Source organism: Geotrypetes seraphini, chromosome 3 (genome assembly GCF_902459505.1).
Source record: "Geotrypetes seraphini chromosome 3, aGeoSer1.1, whole genome shotgun sequence".
Taxonomy (NCBI): Eukaryota; Metazoa; Chordata; class Amphibia; order Gymnophiona; family Dermophiidae; genus Geotrypetes; species Geotrypetes seraphini.
This window is the reverse complement of record NC_047086.1, coordinates 388,094,781-388,101,205: the sequence shown is the minus strand read 5'-3', so window position 1 is coordinate 388,101,205 and position 6,425 is coordinate 388,094,781. Positions and strand designations below refer to the sequence as shown.

General features: G+C 43.1%; 1 protein-coding gene across 1 annotated transcript in view; it reads right to left on the bottom strand.

The window, feature by feature from the left end:
- Nucleotides 1-229: 229 nt before the first annotated feature.
- THADA (THADA armadillo repeat containing) overlaps nucleotides 230-6,425 on the bottom strand; it is a 538,115-nt gene continuing 531,919 nt past the window's right edge. The window contains exons 39-40 of the transcript XR_004538762.1: nucleotides 5,860-6,011; nucleotides 230-1,313 (exon numbers count right to left, since the gene is read on the bottom strand). The gene's annotated coding sequence lies outside the window, so the exon portion shown is untranslated. The remainder of the gene's footprint in view (nucleotides 1,314-5,859; nucleotides 6,012-6,425) is intronic.

The following is a 6,425-nucleotide window of genomic DNA, read 5'->3' as shown; positions in this document are numbered from 1 at the left end:
TAAAAAAGAAAAAAGACCTACAAAAATAAGTTTGATTGGTGAGTTTTAATTTCCGAAAGCATCTTTTATTTATTTATTTTTTTTATTTTATATTTATCAAATTTTACATTTTATAAATCAAGTATCCACTTGTACAGAAAGTTGAAGAAAAGCAGGAAAATAATACTCATAGGTAAAATACATAATAATCAACTAAATAAAAATAAATGTTTAGCTTAAATTCAGCTCAAGTCCTCTAAATTAGATCCAAGAAGGATGAGGCGGACATATTAACAGATACTAACAAATATCAATTCTGAAAGCATCTTTTAAAAAGAAACGTTTTTAAAAAAAACTTTTAAACTTGTCTCGAGCGGATTCTCCTCTAATATATCCAGGCAAAGAATTCCATCATCGAGGCGCAGCTGTTGAAAATATTTCTGCTCGTCTCGTGCCGATAACTTTAAGAGACGATACTGAAAAAAGGTTTTGGTCAGGGGACCGCAGAGTTCTGGATGGAGTATGAGAGATCAGTAACCTGCCCAAAAAAGGTAGGCAGATTAGATTGGCGGATCTTAAATGAGAGCAATGCTATTTTATAGGTAATACGATGGGGTATTGGCGACCAATGAGCATTTTTTCAAGAGAGGTGTTACATGATGAGTGAAAAGTTGTTTCCCTAGTGTTCTGTAGTACCTGAGAATGGCATTTTTTTTTTCTCTGAACCTCAAGTAGCTTTTCCCCTGCACGCCGAAGCAAGAGTTTGGAAGAAAGACTAAAAAGAACCAACAACGTGAAAGGTTATTATACAGCTGAGAACTGGAGTTGTCATTTATTATTACAAGGGCTGTTCATGGAATTACAAACTTTTAAAAAAATAAAAGTTTTAAATGGTGATAATCACAGTAGTCTTGGCCTCGACAGCTCATGAAAATGGTTGTTACTGCAAGAAAATTGTTCTTGCAATATTTCAAAGAATGCATATAAAGTACTATTCCTATCTAGATTCAAAGCATCCTATTACATTCAGATAAGTTGACACCAAGCACTAATTGTTTAACATGAAATTTTCTGCTTTTGTTCACTGTTCCGTTACTTTTGTTAAACATTTATCAAATAAAGATTGATATGAACTTAAAGAAATGAAAGATTAGTTTCTTACCTTGATAAAATCTTCTTTCTAGTAGACATACACTCTATTCCTGAACCTGTGGGTAGTCGACCCCTTCTCGCGAGAACTCTTGTAAGGAGCTTCATTTGCATTCTTTTCGCCCCTCCTCCCTTACCTCTGGGCTGTCCTTCAACTCCTGAAGTTACTACCAAAACAGCCAGTCCTGAAGAGGAAACAGAAGAGGTAGGGGTACGGGAAGTCTCCCTGAGAAACATGTTTGTTCTCATATCATCAAACATTATCAGCAAATATATAAGATAACCAAATTCAAACATTTGCAATACATAACAAGGGGGAAAACAAGTCACCAACTTAAGCGCAACCTGGAGGGTGGCCAATGTTACGCCGATTTTTAAAAAGGGTTCCAGGGAAGATCCAGGAAATTACAGACTGGTAAGTCTGACTTCAATGCTGGACAAAATGGTGGAAACAATTATAAAAAATAAAATAGTGGAACACGTAGACAAACATGATTTAAGGAGACAGTCAGCATGGGTTCAGCCGAGGAAGATCTTGCTTCACTAACTTGTTTGATGTCTTTGAAGGTGTGGATAAAGGTGAGCCGGTTGCTATGGTGTATCTAGATTTTCAGAAAGCTTTTGATAAAGTTCCTCATGAGAGGCTCCTGAGAAAATTAAAGAGTCATGGGATAGGTGGCAAAGTTCAGTTGTGGATTAGGAATTGGTTACCGGATAGAAAACAGAGGGTAGTGTTCAATAGTCATTTTGGAGGAGGAGAGTAAACAGAGGAGTGCCTCAGGGGTCTGTACTGGGACCGGTGCTATTTAACTTATTTATAAATGATCTGGAAATTGGAACGACGAGTGAGGTGATTAAATTTGCAGATGACACTAAACTGTTCAAAGTTGTTAAAACGCATGCGGATTGTGAAAAATTGCAGGTGGACCTTAGGAAATTGGAAGACTGGGCGTCCAAGTGGCAGATGAAATTTAATGTTTGTTTGTTTCTCACCCGCCCTTATCCAGAGCGAGTTACATATTAACATATAAATTAAAACATTTGCATTTGTCGTACAAAACACTTCAAGGACACACTATGGGCTCCTTTTACAAAGACGCGCTAGCGCACGGTAAGCCGCCGGACGCGCTAGCCGCTACCGCCTCCTCTTGAGCAGGCGGTAGTTTTTGGCCATTGCGGGGGTTAGCGCGTGATGAAAAGTCGCGCACGTTAACCCCGCTAGTGCAGCTTTGTAAAAGGAGCCCTATAACAAATTACATACCTACATATCAAATCAAATTACATATAACATACACGTCACATCAGCAACAAATATAATTTAAGGCCACAACTGGTCAAACCCACACACATCAAAATATAAAATTCCATAAGTCATGCAAGATGCCTCAATAACAGACATCATTAAATCAAATAAAACAAACCAGGCCATCGAAAGTCTCTGTGACCAGCGCTCAGCACTCAAGAGCCATCACTCCTTCTCCCTCAGCCAAACTCAGACCCTATATTTCATTTCACAGAACAGATGTCTTTTCAGCAGTTTCTTAAAGTCTTGAACATTTTGCTGCTGGCGAGTATAACCTGGAAGGTTTTTCCACTCCCAGGGGCCAATGCTGTGAAAGACACTATTTTGGGAAGAGGTAAGCCTTAAGCCTTAACTCCCGCACAGATGGTACAGGCAGATCACAATGCTCAATTGAGCGAAGCAGTCGAGCTGGCTCACGTGGCAAGATGCTCTGGACCAGGTGGCAATGTATTATGTAAACAAACAGGGCGGAACAGGCTCTTGGGTCTCTGGGAATGGGCGGTCTCCCAGAACATATTCCTGCGTGCGGTTTACATTCAGGGAGAGAGGAACTGTCTGGCAGACAAACTCAGTCGTCTTCTCCAGCCGCACGAGTGGTCGCTGAACTCCCGGGTTCTACGCGAGGTCTTCGACCGCTGGGGGACTCCTCAGGTGGATCTGTTTGCCTCCCCGGAGACTCACAAACTACCCCTCTATTGTTCTCGGATGTACTCCCGGGACCGTCTCGAGGCCGATGCCTTCCTTCTCGACTGGGAGGGGAGGTTCCTTTATGCGTTCCCTCCTTTTCCTCTGATCTTGAGAACGTTGGTACATCTCAAATCGACCAGGGCCACTATGATTCTCATTGCGCCTCGTTGGCCCAGGCAGCACTGGTTCTCCCTGCTCCTTTAACTCAGTGTACGGGAACCTCTGCTTCTGCCTGTTTTTCCCTCTCTGCTGTCTCAGAGTCGGGGTTCGCTGTTACATCCCAATCTTCAGTCTTTACATCTGACCGCTTGGTTCCTTTCCCCTTGACTTCGGTTCCTGTTTCTCAGTCGGTGAGGGAGATTTTGGAAGCCTCACGCAAGGTCTCGACTAGGCTTTGTTATTCCCAGAAGTGGACCAGATTTTCATCCTGGTGTTTCTCGAACCATCTGGACCCGAGTTCGGTTCCAGTGTCTTCGGTGCTGGAATATTTGTTGCATCTGTCTAAGTCTGGGCTGAAGACGACTTCCATTCGGGTGCATCTCAGTGCCATTGCGGCGTTCCATCGGCATATCGAGGGTCGGTCTCTTTCTCTTCATCCTCTGGTAACTCGTTTCATGAGGGGTCTCGTGAATGTTCATCCTCCTCTGAAACCTCCTCCTGTAGTTTGGGATCTTAATGTGGTATTAGCTCAACTGATGAAGCCTCCTTTTGAGCCTATCGACAAATCTCATCTTAAGTTTCTCACTTGGAAGGTGGTCTTTTTGCTTGCGCTCACATCCGCTCGTCGGATTAGTGAGCTGCAGGCTTTGGTTGCAGATCCACCTTTTACTGTGTTTCATCATGACAAGGTGGTTCTTCGCACCCATCCTAAATTTTTACCTAAGGTTGTGTCTGATTTCCACCTCAATCAGTCCATTGTTCTTCCGGTGTTCTTCCCGTAGCCCCACTCTCATCCTGGGGAGGCGGCGCTTCACACGCTTGACTGTAAGAGGGCGTTGGCCTTTTATCTCCAACGTACCAAGTTTCATCGGAAGGTTCCTCAATTGTTTTTGTCCTTTGATCCTAATCGGTTGGGACGTCCTATTTCCAAGCGCACCTTGTCCAACTGGTTGGCTGCTTGTATTTCTTTTTGCTACACTCAGGCTGGTCTCACGCTCCATGGTCGAGTCACGGGGCATAAGGTCCGGGCTATGGCAGCTTCTGTTGCTTTCCTCCGGTCTACTCCTGTGGAGGACATATGTAAAGCTGCCACTTGGTCTTCGGTTCATACGTTCACCTCCCACTACTGTCTGGACACTCTGTCCAGAAGCGACGGCCGGTTTGGCCAGTCGGTGTTACGTAACCTGTTTTCCTGAATTGCCATCCTCCCACCTGCCCTTTTTTGGTTGGCTTGGAGGTCACCCACATGTGAGAATATCATGCCTGCTTGTCCTGGGATAAAGCACAGTTACTTACCGTAACAGGTGTTATCCAGGGACAGCAGGCATATATTCTCACAACCCGCCCACCTCCCCGGGGATGGCTTCTTTGCTGGTTATGGAACTGAGGACCACGAGATGGGGATGCGCCCTCTAGTGGGCAAGAAGGCATGCACATGCGTGGTGCAGTGTAGCAAACTTGAAACTTCAATCAAGTTTGCTTGAAAAGCTGTCCGCGCTGGGGCTCCGTAGATGACGTCACCCACATGTGAGAATATCATGCCTGCTTGTCCTGGGATAAAGACATTCACCAGTAGCTTGTACTGGATCTTATGTGGACAAATGCAAAGTGATGCACAGTGGGAAGAATAACCCAAATCACAGTTGCCCACCTTGGGGGTTAGTGCCCAAGAAAAGGATTTGGGTGTCATCAGAGACAATATGATGACACCTTCCACCCAATGTGCGACGGCGGCCAAAAAAGCAAAAAGGATGCTAGGAATTATTTAAAAAGGAATGGTTAACAAGACTAAGAATGTTATAATGCCCCTGTATCGCTCCATGGTGCAACCTCATCTGGAATATTGTGTTCAAATCTGCCGCATCACTGATGATGTCATCAGCAATGTGGGAGAAGGCCCGAAGAAGCCTGTCTAGATTGCTGCTGACGCTGCCGTTTGCAAGAAGGTATTTCAGTCTCGCAGTCGGCGGGGTTAAGATGGGAGGGAGAGATGGAAGAGCCAGTGGGGGAGTGCCGGGCTCTGGAAGAAAGGAACAAGGGGATGATTGAATACCTCTGATATAAATGCACAAGAGTGAGGCATCCTTCAGTTAAAAGGAAGTTGTGGAATGAGGGGTATTAGAATAAGGTGAAAGGGGAGAGACTCAGGAGTAAATTGGATACCGTGTTTCTCCGAAATAAGACCTAGTGCATTTTTTGGGCCCAAAATTAATATATGACAGTGTCTTATTTTCAGGGAAACACGGTATCACACATTGTAGAAAGGAATATAAAACCAGATATGTAATAGGGAGAAAACTGAGTAATGTTAAGGAATGGCCTACGCTCAATCAGTAATACTGTTGAGTTCTATATAGAAGTAAAGGTTTCATGACCCTTGTTTCATCACATTTAAATGATCTAACCCAGCAACTACTGTATATTTTTAGAGCTTAGTCACAAAAGATATGCTGTGCTGCCACCTACTGGGCGTCAGTAAGAGTATTTGTCTTGGCAGTGTTCATTGTAGAAATTGCTACGCACAAAGACATCAGCTCGAACCTCCACTCACATCACAAAAAAAGCACCCTTGATCAGCTCACCAGCATAGAAAGGCTCTCAATCAGGCGGGTCCCCAAATCTCTGGCAGTCTCTATTCATGGATTAATATTTACTGGTCCCAGGGATGTGCCCTCTGGTGTCCCCTTCGTCTGTCGCTATCTTGAAATATGGCAGTGGTCCAGCTGATATCTAACTACAATCAAATCACAAACCAATGACCACATAGCATGAGGATGAGGGTTTTTTTTTTTAAATTTGTAAATATAAGGTTAAAGTAAAATATGTCTGTCCAGCCCAGCTGAAGATCTCTGAAGAACCATTGACTGAGCCTGAGGAAATTATCTACTCATCTGTCCTCACTTCATATAGAAACTAAAATTAAAAATAATTTATTATGTCATGCATATTTGTCTTTACTATATAAGACTATTGACCAATTAATTCTTTCCCTTTGTAAAGGAGGACTTAAAAAAAAGAAAAAGAAGAAGAAAGTTGATTTCTTCATCAGACTTAACCCAGAAATTAAACCGTGCTTAGCTAGATTAAGCTGAATGGGCATGCAAAACTGAAAAAAATAACATTTTTCCTTTTCTAAAAATATTTATCC